This window comes from Schistocerca americana, chromosome 2 (genome assembly GCF_021461395.2).
Source record: "Schistocerca americana isolate TAMUIC-IGC-003095 chromosome 2, iqSchAmer2.1, whole genome shotgun sequence".
In the NCBI taxonomy this organism is placed as follows: Eukaryota; Metazoa; Arthropoda; class Insecta; order Orthoptera; family Acrididae; genus Schistocerca; species Schistocerca americana.
Genome location: NC_060120.1, coordinates 979,450,051 through 979,467,819, shown reverse-complemented (window position 1 = coordinate 979,467,819; position 17,769 = coordinate 979,450,051).

The following is a 17,769-nucleotide window of genomic DNA, read 5'->3' as shown; positions in this document are numbered from 1 at the left end:
GACCAACTACCCCTCCGAATCCGGATACTGTAACTCCTAAGGGCTGAGGAAGACACGACGGCCGGTCGGTGCCACTTGGTCTTCAAGGCCTGTTCGGTGTTTGTTTTAACGCTGAAGGCGTTAGAGCACAGTGGGGGTGCGTACGACTGGAGGCTCGAAGCAGGCGCCAGCGTGCGTCACAACCGACGCGAGACAGAGGCTAGCAAGGAGAGGGGCCTGCTAGGGCAGTCGGCGCCCGTAGCTGTGACTTGTACAGCAGTTCCGCAGAAGCGAACGTTCGCCGTAACGGCTGAGTCACGGCCGCAGACTCGTGGGGCACGCGGCTATGAACTGGGGACGTGGCGGCTCGTGGCGCGGCTTATTATAGAGCATGTACATGCGTGAGCGTGCGTATGCGTGCACCCGACTCGCTGCATCGGCCGGCACAGCGCACGTGCGCCGCGCATTCTCGCAGCTCAGTCCTTCCTGTCCCTCCGCACGACTGAAAAAGGCGCTAGCTGCCGTCTCATAGCGCTTGTGACGCACGCGATTCAGTCGCGAAACCAAGGGGAAAAGGGGAGGCCACTTACGGGAACGGATGAAATTCCTTTTATTTCCGTCAACGACCAGAAAACTTTGGTCCGTTGGTCAGCAATGACCATCTTCAGATCTGCAGCAAAACATGGGAAAACGAATTAGATGTAGTAGAAAGTTTACGTCTTTAAACAATAAAATAGCTTTACCTATAAGGATTACTTCCTTGGACGTGCAAACTTTCACTTAAAATACGACGACTATTTACAATTTGTACAGAAACCAGATGGCAGTTATAAGAGTCGAGGGGCATGAAAGGGAAGCAGTGGTTGGGAAGGGAGTGAGACAGGGTTGTAGCCTCTCCCCAATGTTATTCAACCTGTATATTGAGCAAGCAGTAAAGGAAACAAAAGAAAAATTCGGAGCAGGTATTAAAATCCAGGGAGAAGAAATAAAAACTTTGAGGTTCGCCGATGACATTGTAATTCTGTCAGAGACAGCAAAGGACCTGGAAGAGCAGTTGAAAGGAATGGACAGTGTCTTGAAAGGAGGATATAAGATGAACATCAACAAAAGCAAAACGAGGATAATGGAATGTAGTCGAATTACGTTTGGTGATTCTGAGGGAATTAGATTAGGAAATGAGACACTTAAAGTAGTAAAGGAGTTTTGCTATTTGGGGAGCAAAATAACTGATGATGGTCGAAGTAGAGTGGATATAAAATGTAGACTGGCAATGGAAAGGAAAGCGTTTCTGAAGAAGAGGAATTTGTTAACATCGAGTATAGATTTAAGTGACAGGAAGTCGTTTCTGAAAGTATTTGTGTGGAGTGTAGCCATGTATGGAAGTGAAACATGGACGATAAATAGTTTGGACAAGAAGAGAATAGAAGCTTTCGAAATGTGGTGCTACAGAAGAATGCTGAAGATTAGATGCGTAGAGCACGTAACTAATAATGAGGTATTGAATAGAATGGGTGAGAATATGAGTTTGTGGCACAACTTGACAAGAAGATGGGACCGGTTGGTAGGGCATGTTCTGAGGCATCAAGGGATCACAAATTTAGCATTAGAGGGCAGCGTGGAGGGTAAAAGTTGTAGAGGGAGACCAAGAGATGAGTACACTGAGCAGATTCAGAAGGATGTAGGTTGCAGTAAGTACTGGGAGATGAAGAAGCTTGCACAGGATAGAGTAGCATGGAGAGCTGCATCAAACCAGTCTCAGGACTGAAGACCACAACAACAACAAACAATGTTTTTGGGGTATCTGGATACTTTTGGTCACATAGTGTAGCATGTCTACCTGTTAAGTTAATTTCGTTTCCTCTTCCCCTTCTGGGTGCTTCACATTTTTTATTAGGCACTATATTTTGGAGGGGATTACCACTTCTACAGCTGCGTTACAAGCAACGGATATCTCCATAAAATCTTGGTCTGCACTGGAGCATTTTCATTTTCGGACAGTGAGCCCCAGACACAAATGTGAATACCTAGTTTGCACGTGTGTGTATCTCTCTCTCTCTCTCTCTCGCTCTCTCTCTCTCTCTCTGCGTTTGTGTTATAGAATGGAATCCACGTCTTGCTTGACATTTGTTCCAGTATACCCCACCGTGGCGCTGTTTCTTTTGTGTCATACCTTGTATTTTCTTCTGTTAATGGAGACGTCTGTTTACAGGGATTTTCATTTCTTCTAATGTTAATTTCGAGTTTCACATCTCCATTAACATACCACCACAAAAACCATACATTTGGAACGAATTTGGTTCCTCAGTTCGCATAACACGATGACTGCAGGTTTTCGAAAGACGGCGTACGGTACCGCTACTACGTCTGTTTCCCAAGCGAAAAGGAAGAAATTCCTCTGCTCTCTGTTACTATTTCAACTGGCTGGCATAAGCCACTGGTTATTTCACAGCCAGAGGAACAACAAACAGCGTTCGTCTGCCACTCCGAGACTATAAAAGACGCTGTTGTTTTGCTTAATCTTCCGTAATCGCCGCGCCTCGGCTTTGAAGGAAAATAAACTCAGCTTCGGAATACGGGCTCGCTCTCAGACTGAGATCTGTAGCAACTTCCGCACTTCCGCACGGAGCGGAGGACAGATACAAACAAGCGCTGCTCAGATAGACAGCTAGCCATGTCAGTCTTCCGTGGCGCGATATATTTGGAGAAGAAGAGGGACGGCCCTCTGATTACCTTACGCTGCGTGGCTGAAGTATTCTGCGGACAGAAGGATAGTGTTATTGTCTTCATTCTAACTTGTTCCGCCAATGCAGGCAATAGACGACTATTAAACACAACCCAAAACTGGCTGCGAGATGTGGAGTGACACTTTGCCAATAAACAGGCAGCTACACTTGTTAGAGGACGAATGACGAACTGATAACCACCTGAAGACTCGGAACACAGTGCCGAACGAAGTGATACACTGCGGGCCATTAAAATTGCTACACCAAGAAGAAATGCAGATGATAAACGGGTATTCATTGGACATATATATTATACTAGAACAGACATGTGATTACATTTTCACGCAATTTGGGTGCATAAATCCTGAGAAATCAGTACCCAGAACAACCACCTCTGGCCGTAATAACGGCCTTGATTCGCCTGGGCATTGAGTCAAACAGAGCTTGGATGGCGTGTACAGGTACAGCTGCCCATGCAGCTTCAACACGATACCACAGTTCATCAAGAGTAGAGACTGGCGTATTGTGACGAGCCAGGTCGTAACACATCTGAAATGTAACGTCCACTGTTCAAAGTGCCGTCAGTGCGAACAAGAGGTGACCGAGACGTGTAACCAATGGCACACCATACTATCACGCCGGGTGATACACCAGTATGGCGATGACGAAAACACGCTTCCAATGTGCGTTCACCACGATGTCGCCAAACACGGATGCGACCATCATGATGCTGTAAAAAGAACCTGTATTCATCCGAAAAATGACGTATTGCCATTCGTGCACCCAGGTCTGTCGTTGAGTACACCATCGTAGGCGCTCCTGTCTGTGATGCAGCGTCAAAGGTGACCGCAGCCGTCGTCTCCGAGCTGATAGTCCATGCTGCTGCAAACGTCGTCGAACTGTTCGTGCAGATGATTGTTGTCTTCCAAACGTACCCATCTGTTGACTCAGCGATCGAGACGTGGCTGCACGATCCGTTACAGCCATGCGAATAATATGCCTGTCATCTCGACTGCTAGAGAGACGAGGCCATCAGCATCCAGCACGGCGTTCCGTATTAGCCTCCTGAACCTACCGATAGTCATTGGATCCCGACCAACGCGAGCAGCAAAGAGGCGATACGATAAACCGCAATCGCGATAGGCTACAATCTGACCTTTATCAAAGTCGGTAACGTGATGGTGCGCATTTCTCCTCCTTACACGAGGCATCACAACAACGTTTCACCAGGCAACGCCGGCCAACTGCTGTTTGTGTATGAGAAATCGGCTGGAAACGTTGTAGGTGTCGCCACCGCCGCCAACCATGTGTGAATGCTCTGAAAGCTAATCATTTGCATATCAGAGGATCTTCTTCCTGTCGGTTAAAATTCGCGTCTGTAGCACGTCATCTTCGTGGTGTAGCAATTTTAATGGCCAGTAGTGTATTAATATAGCGCTAGAGCAATTGTGAAGTCTTCTTTCAATTCGATTTGGTGATCGATTATTCCCCAGTACCTGTTATTTTCAGTTATAAGCATTGCGGGATAATCATTTTGTGTCTTGTTAGACGTGACCTACGGTGACTTCTTCTGCGCCAACTGTATCTCAGAGTAACATATCCAAAGTCCCCAATTATTTTGCAGTGAACACATGGTGTGTTTCAGATCCGATGATGGCACCTTCAGAGTGCTGAAACCGGTCATCTAGTAAACGATATTGAAGCGATCGTGGCTTTTCGATTATTTTAACCGCAATTATTTGTTGCATGCAGTCCTATTTCTGTCTTCCCCTGCCGTTGTTGTCTTCCACAACTCCCTCTAGTACCATTGTTGCCAATTGTCTTAACACATCATTGTGCCTCTCCTTCTTGACTCTTTTTCCTCACTCATTCTGTGCAGGACCGCATTCGTTATCTGTCCACTTTATTTTCAACATCCAATTTAACACCTTTTCCCAAACTCTTCGATTCTCTTGCTTTCAGGTGTTCACACACTCCATGATCCACTACCATACAACGTTGTGCTCCAGACATACATTCTCTGAAATTTCTTCCTCATATTAAGGCCTATGTTTGATACTAAAAGGTTTATTTTAGCGAGGAATGCGCTCTTTGCTTGTTGCAGTCTGCTGGTTATAGTCTCCTTTATTTGTGTGTCGTGTGTTACATATAATGTACAATTTACATTGTCTAATACGCGCACCACAACTCTCATATTAAGTTCATCGCTGCTAAAGTCTCTGCCATACCTCATTTCTTTCGATATTCTTTGGTTTATTCTCAATCCACACTCTTTGCTCATTATACTGCTCACTCCAGTCAATAGCTCCTGTAGCTCGCCATAACTCTCACTGAGAGGAGGAGCGACATCAGGGCATTTTATCGTTGATACCCTGTCAACCTGAATTTTGATCCCAGACCCCTTTTTTATTGCCGTTGGCATAAAAGGGTTGTAGTTCTACGTGACCTTTGTTATTATGATGTCGACTAGAGCGAAAGTAGCAATTTGCCGTCTAGTACGAATAAATCTAACTGCTTATCGTCCATCAGTTTATTTTATCTTGTGTTATTAAGCAATGTTGGCTGGTGGAATGAACTGATAACTGTTAACTCACCAATAATGACCTATTGACATTCGTTTTCAGTATTACAGCATTGCTGTGTATTTTTGCATTCTGACTGTTCGTTATATAGAAATCAGACATAAAAACATTGTTCTGTTAAGATGGAGAATGTAACAGACAGTGGACGCGTATCATTTAATTGATTTCACGTATTCTTTTAATTGATTTTCACTTTTGTTTTTTAGAAGAGAATCTCCAGTGGATGTGAGTATTTTCTTCTCTGCTTTCCATTCCGACTCTATTTTTACCTACTGAGAGTTTTTGGTAGCGTAGAAAGGAAACTTCGTAAAATTTCAAAAACACTGAATCCAAATACATACTAGGAAGTGTGTGGCGAAGTGGATGAAACAAGGATTTTGGCGAAAGACTGAGAAATATTTAATTAAAAGGAACGATGTAAAAACTTGAAGACTGTAAATGGGATCAGTAATTCGAAAATGATTCACTGGAAGAAATAAATAACAGGTGAAAGGCTAACTGATGTGAAAAACCAAAACTCACTCCAACTACTCTTTTGATGATCCTTCAAAGTGGTTTTTGCCGCTAGGCAAACGTGCATATAGCTTCAGCAAAGAAGCAAACATATCAAAAGTGCCATCTCTGAAAAATAGTAAACGGGGAAAGAGATACTCTGTAGAAAAACTACTAAGCATCAGATTTGGAAAAAAAATTGGAGGGAAATGATGTGTTTCACCTAGATTATAAGTGTCCCAGGTAAGACAATGAAGTTTTTCACCGAGATTATCATCCATCCAGGTCATGAATTTAATGCCCAAGGTATTGTCTGTGATCGTTCAGAAGAGGCGCCTGTGGTTTGCAAAATAGTGTGAACACTGTGGTTGGAAAATGTAGCATATTTATGTTTTTGTTTCTGCCTTTGGTGTTATTATTATTATCGTATGCATCAATTACAGCAATACACATTTAGCAAAACAAATAAATATATATAAAAATGAACATGTGAAATTATATACAGTACACAAGTCTTAAAACGTCTCAGACTACACTCGGATGTTGATGGACTCGATCCAGCGGAGTGCCTCGTGGGATGCTTGATGGAGCTTCTCAGTGCCACCATGGAAGCGTCTGATTGGACAGTCATTCACAATGTGGCTCATTCTTTGGGTGTCACCACAGACACACACACTGTGCATGTTGTATCTGCACCTACCCTCTTCGGTCCGATATCTGTTTAACTGCACCTACACCTCCATTGTTTGGTGGAAGCCTGGGACTGGAACTGTTGGATTGTCTACAAGTTCGTGGTCTCGGGATCTTGTAGCTTGCCGCTCACGCGTCCACTCTGCGTCCTGGTCGAATCCTGTGGATAGCATTTGGACTCCCATTTCATATGCTGGTCTTCTAGATTTGAGGCGTTTCCTGGGCAGTGATAGCAAATCGTGATTAAGAGGGATCGAGTTGTTTTCAGAAACTTGCTGACAAAGGTTGTAAAGAGCAGCCTTTCGACGGAGGTCTGGTGGACAGATATTTGAAAGCACTGGTAGCCAGGAAGTAGGTGTAGACCGGACTGAATCACTAATTACTCTCATAATTGAGTTCAGTTGGACGTCTACTTTCACTACGCTGCAGAGTATATTAGTGCAAGGGATGCTCCTCGGAGGACTGATGTGGTTGCTCCCTGGTGTTGAAGACGTTCATTGAATACTAAAAGTGAAATTTAAAAAAAAAATAAAATATGTTTACCATTGTAAGACGTGTATATTTCTATTGTCTATTGTCAAACCCCAATTTATGAAGGATGTTTATATTTTATTAATAGGATTAAGTAGGAATTATTAATATTTTTGATGTTGGAAATAATTGTGATAGGAGGGAATGTCTGCACCAAAGCATTGTTGGCAAGAGAGACCGCACATTGATATAATTTTAAAAAGGGGGGGGAGCGACCACGTATGGATACATTTTAATAAAAGAGCGGGAAAAACCGCGCATTGCCACATTTTGTAATGGTAGTAGGGATTGTCTGCACCAGAAAGCATTGTTGGCAGGAGAGACCGCACTTTAGCGTTCGTAGGAAGTCAGTAGTAAGCGAGATGTGAAGCGAGTTGGTAGCAGGTCTGAAGCGAGAGGTTGAGAGGAGCAGTGTACCTGCCAGCCATCAGCTATGATTTACAAGAGATTATAAACGGATGTACAGAGACATCAGCTAACTATTATCATAAGAGGAACTAATATTATTGAATTATTTTCTTTGCGGAACTCAAGACTACTGAAGGTATGTTTGCGCAATGCTAGTTGTAAGATTATTGTAAAAAGTAAGTCTCATTTGAACGTTTGTAAAATCATTTTATTACCAGCAGTAAATATTTGAAAAAATTTTTTCAGAATATAATTAATTTTTACCAGCAATGTTGCATTACTGATTATAATCCATCCCGAAAACCATCAACGTAAAACTTTTCAAAAATTTTATTGTTGTCAAGAAAAAATGTAACTATGAATTACGTAACTTCAGTCAAATTAATTAAAGAATAACGTCAGCTTTGCTATTAAAGAATAACGTCAGCTTTGGTAATAAATACCGCCACTTATTATGACAGCCCACCAACAGCTAATAGAGTATAGTAAAACAGAGTAAGTATATTCATGTCGCAGTTCGATGTAGCAGTCAGATGGCGATCCAGTAACGGTAAAAAAGGTAACTAACAGTTTTGGGTTATTGCAGATAACGACTGAGGGCCACGACGACGACACATTCTATGTTTCGTCGAAATAATGAGAAAATCACTTTTAATAAGCAGCAATTAAATTTGTATGCGAAGACTGAGAAAGAGAATAAATTTCGAAGGGAAGATTTCATTTGTTATTATTAAGCAAGAGATAGAAATCCTAAGGGAAGGTTTCATAGGTCATTGTAGAAGGGAACAAAAGAGATATGGAGGAGACGGGAAGGTTTCACCAGTTCTACGTTACTGAAAATTAATGAAAAAGAATTATGTCCAAGACGTCTTACGTCAAAACGCACAGTGTCAAATAGAACACAACAAACCGAATTTAGCCTACTACGGAAGTCGTCATACGTTGAAAGTAGAACAAAAATTTTATCTTGTGATAAATACATTTTTATCACCAGTCCTAACCGAGCGTTTCGTGTAAAAATTGAAAACGTGACACTATGAGTTTTGAAAAGTTGCTTCTCATAAACAGGTAAGGCATTCGAGCAGTTATTTCTGTGCGTAATATAATTTCACCAGCCCTCCCCTGTGAAGCCATGTTTGCAGAGAGGGCAGGAGACTTCCGTCGCAGCCGCGCGCTTGTGCCAGCGCGGCGTTAATCAAGAGCGAGTTAGGCGACACAAAGTGAGACCGGGAACAGGGGCGGATGCGCCGGCCGGAATCTCTGCGCTGCGCGGCACGGCACGGCGGGCCGCGGCCCGCCAAATGGAGGCGTAATTCGCGGCTGCCGCGCTGATGGCGGCGCGTTTAATTAACGCGACCGCAGGGCAGCTTGCCTGGTCGGCTAGCGGCCACCTGAAAATTTGACGACGCGCCAACGCAGTGCGCACGACGCCACTCCGCTGTAGCGACCCGGGCAGGGCGGCGAGTGGCGTCGAAATACACATCCACCGACCGTACCCGCTCTGCAAACACGTACACACACACACACACACACACACACGCTAGCGCGCGCGCGGCGGCACCGGACACAGAAAGTGAAACACTCGTTACCACATTGTACGCATCGCCACAAGACTGGAAAGTCGAAAACCATGCGAAGCGCTACAGAAAATTTAATTTGCTGTAAAAGCAGAACGCTACAATATAGAAAATCGTCCTTCTGGATGTTGTGCGAGTGCACTACACTCTCTCTTTTACGTCTCCGTATCAAAAGAAAATAGAAGATCTGTTAGATAACCATTAGTGTGGCTTTAGCGAAGGTAAAAGCAGCAGAGAGTTGCTTCTCGTGTTACGCTTGATAATGGAAGTAAGAAACATCACGACATCTTCATAGGAATTGCCGACCTAGAAAAAGCATTCGACAACAATTTACATTGAAGAGCCAAAGAAACTGGTATCGTGTAGGGCCTCTGCGAGCACGCAGAAGTGCTTCAACACGACGTGGCATGGTCTCGACTAATGTCTGAAGTAGTGCTGGAGGTAGCTGACCCCATGAATCCAAGCAAGGCTGTTCATGAATACGTGACAGTACGAGGGGTTGAGATCTCTTCTGAAGACCACGTTACAAGACATCCCAGATATGCTCAATAATGTTCATGTCTTGCGAGTTTCGTGGCCAGCAGAAGTGTTTAAACTCAGAAGAATGCTCCTGTAGCTACTCTGTAGCAATTCTGGACGTGTGGAATGTCGCATTGTCCTGTTGGAATTGCCCAAATCCGTTCGTATGCACAGTGGACATGAATGGTTGCAGGTGATCAGACAGCGTGTTTATGTACGTGTCACCAGTCAGAGTCGTATCTAGACGTATCAGGGGTCCCAAATCACTCCAACTGCATACGGCTCACACCATTACAGAGCCTTCAGCAGCTTGAACAGTCCCCTGCTGATTTGCAGGGACCGTGGATTCATCAGGTTGTCTGGATACCCGTACACGTCCATCCACCCGATACGATTTGAAACGAGACTCGTCCGACCAGACAACATGTTTCCTGTCGTCAACAGTCCAGTGTCGATGTTGACGGGCGCAGGCGAGGCGTAAAGCTTTGTGTCGTGGAGTCATGGCCGGCCGTTGTGGCCGAGTGGTTCTAGGCGCTTCAACCGGAACCGCGCTGCTGCTACGGTCGCAGGTTCGAATCCTGCCTCGGGCATGGATGTGTGTGCTGTCCTTAGGTTAGTTAGGTTTAAGTAGTTCTAAGTCTTTGGGACTGATGACCTCAGATATTAAGTCCCATTGTGCTCAGAGCCATTTGAACTATTTTTGTGTAGTCATCAAGGGTAAACAAGTGGGCCTTCGGCTCCGAAAGCCCATATCGATGATGTTTCGTTGAACGGTTCGAACGCTGACACTTGGTGGCCCAGTGTAGCGGTTAAGCCTAACGTCCTCAATACTATCTGTTTGACTTATTGTAGTATGTGTCTTCTGAATTTTAACCCTCACGGCTCCCTCTAGTGTCACACAAATTACTCCCAGATGTCCTAACACGTGTCTTATCATCATGCCACAGCTTGTCGTCATTTCGTACCTATTCATTTGCTCCCCGATTCAGCTGAGAACTTCAGTTATTATCCTATCTGTTCGCTTAATTTTCAGCATCCTTCTATAACAACACGTGCCCGTCTCTCTCCGTTTCCCCACAGCTCGTGATTCACTTCGATATCCGTACGCCTTCCAGAGGTACATACGAATTTCTTCCTCAAATTAAAGCCTGTGTTTTCTAATAGTCAGGCCTCTTTTAGCAAGGAACTATAAAGTTTCCACTGTCTAAGAATAGTTGAGATGAGATGTCGAATGTTCCTGCCGTGACATATTGCTGTGTCGGACATGATAACAACGCAAGATGTCCTTTGCGAATTATTTCATGTCGAGAGCTCCGTTGACCACTTCGTAATGAAAAGATCTAGCAAGTACCCTTCCCTAGATGGAAGGAAGGAGAGGTCTGCGTTACTCGTGTCTTCTAAAGTTGTCTCGGATGTCCCATTGGCTTTCTTCTCGCCCAGCCGCTGATTTTAAGATAGAAAATGAGCAGTGAATAATAGTATAGCAAGTGATGAAATCTCAACGCAACTGCAGTGAAAGTCTTAAAGGGATGTCACCTGACTTTTTTTTATTGTTCTCAATCTCAAAACCAGGAAAAAGTTACAATAATGAATCACGCGAGAGCTAATTTAAAAGCAATGTTTTTATCAAAGATCGCGGATTCTAATGATAATTTATCGAGCACCATCAAAGTTACAAAGTATCTCCACACGGTTTTGACGACAGTACCGTGTCGGGCACAAATTTTTTCCGAGGTAATTGAAGAATTAATTAACTTTTACTGGAATTTGAGGTCCAGTCGGACCACGCACGTTTTGCCTGTCGAAATACTAGTCGAAAACGCTTTACAAACGTTTTCCGAGACTGGTTGAAACTATCACTTAATGTGAACAGCATAATAATAATGTGCAATAAGTACACGGTGTAGGCGTGAAAATTAGTTTTAGACTCCATGATGATGAGACAGACTGACTGTTTCGCGCCTGCCTGCTCAGAGCGAAGTTGCGATTGGTCGGTTCAGTCACCCAACGTAATCTTTAGTTAAGCTTTGAGCGTGAATTTAGTGTTTTGAAATCTTAAGTAAGACTGCACAGATGTTTAAACAGTAGTTGCACTCATGTTTAAGAAAAAAAATTCGGAACGGCTTGGACGACTATAAATAGGACGTTCATATTCACAGGACATATACATTAGTATGTTCTGCAGAAATGTTTAGCATTTCAGTTTCAGAGGGTGTCCTGTTGCCTAGTAGGCACAATGCCCGCCATGGACCGTGATAACATCTTCCATGCGCGATGGCATCTATGCGTATAAGGTGCGAACGGTATCCTGTGGTATAGCCATCCATGCTGCATTCACCTGTTTCCAAAGCTCATCTGTGGTGGTTGGCATTCGGTCGTTTCACCAGTTCCCACACAGTTTCGACTGGCGACAAGTCTGGTGATCTGGCGGGTCAGGGAAAAAGGCTGACGTCCTGTGACACCAAGAAGGCACGTGTTCGTGCAGCAACATGTGGTCTTGCATTGTCTTGCTGAAAAATTGGGTCTGGGATACTGTGCAAGAAGGGTATGGCTACGGGTCGCAGGATGTCATTCACGTAGGTCACACGTATCACAGTGTCCTGGACACGCACCAACTGTACCCAATAGCACCCCATACCACAAGGCCTTGAGTTGGCGCTGTATGTCTTTTGCGAATACAGTTACTCTGATGCCACACCCCCGTTCGCGGCGACCCAAAATGCAGCCATCATTTTCAAACAAACAGAACCAGGATTCGCCCGGACACACTATCTGATGCAATTCCTGTCCCCAATGACGTCGTTCCACGCGCTATCGCCGTCTAGCATGTTTTCTACACTTTCGTCAAAGGTAGGTGGGGAAGTGGACCATGCGCATGTGACCCATGCAGTAATAAACGGCGACAGACTATCACCTCTTGTACAATGTGTTACATAGTTCCACTGTTACGCCATAGCCGAGGAGGACCCAGATCTGTTCTGCACTGCCATTCGGATGAGGTGTCCAATTTCTCGGGGGGGGGAGTCTGAGTGGTGCGACCTGATCCATGTCGTTGAGTGCTACGGTCTTCCCTGATCCATTCTGCACACACTCGTTGCACTGCTGGAACACTTCGTCCCACACCCCACACGAACAACAGTTTCCCAGATGAATGCAACACATGTCTCGTGCCAATAATGCGCCCACTTTTACCCTCTCTGATTTGACGGTACGGTTCGCTCATACGTCTGCGAGGCATCGTGCATATCTGCTCAAGTGACACTGATCCATTACCTTCGCTTTATACCGACCAAGAGAGCCGCAGGCACATATTACCTACAAGTGGTGTTACGCCGCGATATCGATGTTGACTTGAACCCGCGGGCCGACATGGCTCAAATGCTAATCATTTCTGCAGAACGTACTAATGCACATGTCCTGTGAATATGAACGTACTACCCCTAGCCGTTCAAGGTGTTCTGTTCTTTCTGAACATGAGTGTAAAAGTAATAAAGTTATGCGCTTGGTCGCAAACCAAGCAGGAGAATCAGCGCTCTCTCTACACGCTCCACCACGACACTGCTTCTACTCACAAAATCTTTGCCACGCTTCATGGTCGTCTGCCGCTAAGTATAGCAGCGTGAGCTTTCATATGTGTATGATAAAATATGAAAAACCATGGCCTGAATTTTGGCATTAATCCCACAGAATGACCTCTGTCTGTGTTAAAATATGTTTGTTATACATTTTTAGCCAAATAAAATATTTGAAAAACATTCAAATTTATTCTGAGGATCACCAATCAAAGCCGGCCGGAGTGGCCGAGCGGTTAAAGGCGCTACAGTCTGGAACCGCACGACCGCTACGGTCGCAGGTTCGAATCCTGCCTCGGGCATGGATGTGTGTGATGTCCTTAGGTTAGTTAGGTTTAAGTAGTTCTAAGTTCTAGGGGACTTATGACCACAGCAGTTGAGTCCCATAGTGCTCAAAGCCATTTGAACCATTTTCACCAATCAAATTAATGTTTCAGAAATAATAGTAGACATGGAAAACTACATATTTTATTATAAATGAAACCCGACATAACACCCAGTACTCAAGAGGAAACGTGTTGACATAGAATTGGAAGCCTGACCAACAATTATAACTGAGCAAAGCAAATCATACCCTAACCATCGCCGCATTACAATTCCAATCCTTTCAGTGAAACAAACCTTGGTTGGAGATCGTCTTCCAAGAGATCCATACTGCACTGAACGCTTCATTGGAGTGAACAACAGTGAGAATGGAGCGAGGATCCTTGTACTTATCTGTCTGTACTCCGCAAGCCGCCTTGCGTTGTGTGGTGGAGGATAATTCTGATAGCAGCACATTCCCCCCACTTCCTTGTTCGCGAATTCTGCATGTGAAGGACGGCTGTCGGCAAACCTCGGAATGAGCTCTGATTTCTCAGATTTTCCTCGTCGCGCCCACTCAGAGAGAAGTATGTGGGAGGAAGTAATATGTTGTTCGACTCTTCTCAGAACGTACGAGCTCGGAATTGCTTACAGTAAAGCTCATCATGATGCAGAACGCCACTCTTTCAGCGCCTGCCACTGGAGTATGATGACCTCTCGCGCCTACTAAGCGAACCCGTGACGAAAGACGGCGCTGTTCGCTGTACCTTCTCCGCCGCCATTCTCCTCTATTAATCCAACCTGGTGAGGAGACCACACCGACGAGTGACACTCCACAAACGGGCGGACGAGTGTTTTGTGAGTCACTTCTTTCGCGACGAAAAGCGCTTCTTGTCTTTGATCTCTTCTGTTTACCTGCGAAGATTCTCAGACTGTCGAGCAGTGCCGGCCGCGGTGGCTGTGCGTTTCTAGGCGCTCCAGTTCGGAGCCGCGCTGCTGCTACGGTCGCAGGTTCGAGTCCTGCTTCGGGCATGGGTGTGTGTGATGTCCTTAGGTTAGTTAGGTTTAAGTAGTTCTAAGTTCTGGGGGACTGATGACCACAGCAGTTGAGTCCCATAGTGCTCAGAGCCATTTGTCGAGCAGTACTCAAAACTTGTCTGAAGAATTCGTGGGCGAATTCCTTTTCCTTAGAGTTCCCCCCGTGAACCCCAGCCTGGTATTTCCTGTTCCTATGTCGTCGTTCTGCTTTAGTTCTTCTGGACGGTTAATCCTCGGTATTTTAGGAATATCACTGTTTCCAGTGACTTGTAACAAACATTATAACTGTACAGCAACGGATCTTGTTAAAAACCGTTCAAAATCCAAGATCGGACGAAATATTTTTTATTGAAGACAACCAGATTCAAAGTCCTGAAGATGTCAGTTGACAGTCGAAACCGGTTGTCTTGAATAAAAAATATTTTGTACAATCTTGGCTTTTGAATGAGTTTTAACAACTAACGCAGATCGCTCTTCAATACTCTCATAATGAGAAAAATTTTATGAGCATCCCGATACATTTATTTACATTAACCGTCAACTACCTCTCACTGCGCCGTTTGCAGGATTCCTTGCAGTTCGCTTGTCTTCTGGCGATGCAATCTTCTTCTTGACAAAAGCATCGTCCGCAAGCGGCTTGACGGAGTTTCTGACGTTTTCCATTCTACCATTTATGTGTATTGTAAACAGTGTAACAGTCCCTTGGAATTCACCAAAAGTTTTGACATCTCTCGATTTCGACCCTTTAAGAATAACATTCAGTTCTAGAAAGTTCTGAATCTGTTCATAGATCTGGTCCGACGTTCAGTAAGCTTGTACCGGGTGGTTATAATTACACTTTCACTATTTAACACGGTATAACACGAGAACTAATTACCGAGCGGGTACCAAACTTGGTAGCATTAATATCAAGGGCATGGGGAAGAGAAATATCGCAGAATCAGTTCAGCTTAAACACTTTTAATGTGCTGGTACAGTACGTCATACCGTTACAAACCGATACCATTACTGCTACAAACGGGGCTCAATGTTGCGCTCACCAATGTCCAGAAGAGTTTGAAAGCGCAGGATTATATTCTGCACAGCAGAACGAAATACGTTCGTAGTTATGCCTGGCTATCTCTCTTGATACGCTGCGCTTCAGATCAACACATGTGTGAATGTTCCCCTGGTAAACCCTGTCCTTCAGGTAGCCCCAAACCAGGAATCACAGGGAGTGAGATCAGGTGGTCGTGCCGGCCAAGCATTTGGAAACCATCGGCTGATAATTCGATCGTTTCCAAATGTGTATTGGAGAAGCAGGTGAACCTCACGAACGATGTGCCATTGGGCCCCATCTTGCATGAAAACTGTTGAGTTCTATTCGTCTCTCTCCTGTGGGGCCGGTATGATATGTTGGCGAAGCATATCGTAGCACCGCTGGCCAGTCACACTGCAAGTCTTTGGTCCTTGAGTGCCTATTTGTTAAAAAAAAAAGAATGGGCCAGAGACGGACATAGCCGTGAAGCCACATCATACGGTTACACGTTCACCATGCAGAGGAATTTCACGCACAGCGACTGGGGGTGAAGATCCCCACATTCGGAAATTCTGTGTGTTCACTTCACCCATCAGAGAAAAATCAGCTCCGTCTGTTCATAGGATGGTCCAGGGCCAGCCCTCGTCAATTTCAATCCTTGCGAGAAAGTAGGGAGAAAAATCAACAAGTCGTTGTGCGTCCTGTGGAGCAAGCTGCTGTACGATATGGATGTTGTACGGATACCATTTGAGAATGGTTCGAAGCACCTTCCGTACAGTGACACAGCACGCACACTGCCTGACGATCGGAAATCGCGCGCAGCGTTTTCTGCCATAACAACAGCGATTTCATCAGCCACCATTCTGTAGTAATTCTGGACGTGTGGGGTGAAGCATTGTCGTGCTGGAATTGCCCAAATCCGTCTGAATGTACAATGGACATGAATGGATGCAGATGATCAGACAGGATGCTTACGTACGTCTCACCTGTCAGAGTCGTATCTAGACGTATCAGTGGTCCGATATCACTCTAACTGCACATGTCACACACCATTACAGAGCCTGCACCAGCTTGAACAGTCTCATGCTGACATGCAGGGTCTAAGGATTAATGAGGTTGTCTCCACATCTGTACATGTCCATCCGTTGATACAATTTGAAACGAGACTCGTCCGAGCGGACAAAATGTTTCCAGTCATCAACAGTCCAATGTCAGTGTTGACTGGCCCGGGCGAGGCGTAAAACTTCGCGTCGTGCAGTTATCAAGGGTACACGAGTGGGCCTTCAGCTCCGAAAACCCATATCGATGATGTTTCTTTGAATAGTTCGCACGCTGGCACTTGTCGACGGCCCAGCACTGAAATCCGTAGCAATATGCGGAAGTGTTGCACTTCCATTACGTTGAACGATTCTCTTCAGTCGTCGTTGGTCCCGTTCTTGCAGGATCTTTTTCTGGCCGCAGCGATGTTGGAGATTTGGTGTTTAGCCGTATTCCTGATAGTCACGGTACACTCGTGAAGTGGCCGTACGGGAAAATCCCCACTTCATCATTACCTCGGAGATCCTGTGTCCCATCGCTCGTGCGCCGACTGTAACACCACGTTCAAATTCACTTAAATCTTGATAACCAGCCATTGTAACAGCAGTAACCGATCTAACAACTACGCCAGACACTTTCTGTCTTATATAGGCGTTGCCGACTGCAGCGCCGTATTTTGTTTACATATCTCTGTATTTGAATATTCATGCCTATACCAGTTTCTTTGGCGCTTCAGTCTAAGATCCTAACCGACACGGACAGGGGACAAGTGTCACCCTTAGTCAACGAGAATTGGTTGGTGTGTTTGTGGGGGTTGAAGGGCCCAGACTACAAAGGCCATCAGTCCCCGAGAACTGGTTTCAGACCCATTAACAATTGCTGTTGTCAGCGATTGCAGGTTCGTCCTGACCAGTTGCGGGAGCGACCGCCGCCAACGGAATGGCCTTGAGAAGGCCATTGGTGACACCATCACTTATAGCTGTTCGTGTTTAAAGGGCCAAACAAAACTGTAGCTGGACAGTAGCTGATTGGAGAAGTGCAGTGTGGTGCGACAAGTCACCACTGTGTCCCTTTCTAATGATGGAAGGCGTACAATGCACCGACAGCATAGTAAGATGTTAAATCCCGCAGTTTGTGGAGGGTGTAGTGCCATCTGGACTGTGATTCGTTGGGGGTACTTGTCGTACGATTACTTGGACTCACTCATTCAGATGACAGTGAACCAGGAATGGAACTTCTGATGAACCACGATGTTTTTTTTCAACATTCTTGGTGGCTTGCCTTCCAAGATGACAACGA